This window comes from Bison bison, unplaced genomic scaffold (genome assembly GCF_000754665.1).
Source record: "Bison bison bison isolate TAMUID 2011002044 unplaced genomic scaffold, Bison_UMD1.0 scf7180017851533, whole genome shotgun sequence".
In the NCBI taxonomy this organism is placed as follows: Eukaryota; Metazoa; Chordata; class Mammalia; order Artiodactyla; family Bovidae; genus Bison; species Bison bison.
In genome coordinates, this window is record NW_011482106.1 from 7,758 (window position 1) to 8,315 (window position 558).

General features: G+C 40.5%; 1 long non-coding RNA gene across 1 annotated transcript in view; it reads right to left on the minus strand.

Moving 5' to 3' along the window:
- The window catches only part of LOC104996631, a 5,868-nt gene that overhangs the window by 938 nt on the left and 4,372 nt on the right, over nt 1-558 (minus strand). The window lies entirely within an intron of this gene.

A 558-nucleotide genomic window follows, 5' to 3' on the forward strand; every position in this document is an offset into this window, starting at 1 on the left:
CAAGTAATGGTCTGCAGCTACTGTCATCTTCCTGAAGTATATTAAGCATTCCATTTTTTTAAATTGTACTTACAACTATAAGGTACGATCATCAACTAGCAACAGTTAGGGCATTTTAAGCAACTGGGTAGTAGGGAAGAAAGGAAGAGAAAGAACCCTGCAAAATGGGTAATGAATTGCTACAAAACTCCCAGGATTCTAAGACAGTGCATTTAAAGTCATGTAAATGAATGGACTGGATCAAGCTAGACAGAAAAAAAATGGGATGGCCGCAAGGATCCAATGGTCAACCTTCTCTGCCAATAATTATCACAAAACAGGGAAAAGAGGCAAAACTCTTTAAAATCTTCCATTAAAATATCAGTGTACCCACTGACATATCTGGCTTCTCACTCTTGGCATGGGTTAGACAGGCAGCCCACCTTACACACTGTGCAGAATGTGATACAGCCCAAGAAGGACCACCAAGTTAATATTTTACCTTGAGCAGAGCACATTTCCTACAGGACAGCTCACAAATTAGGGGGAGTGAGGAGTGTTAAAAGGCCTAGTACTTGT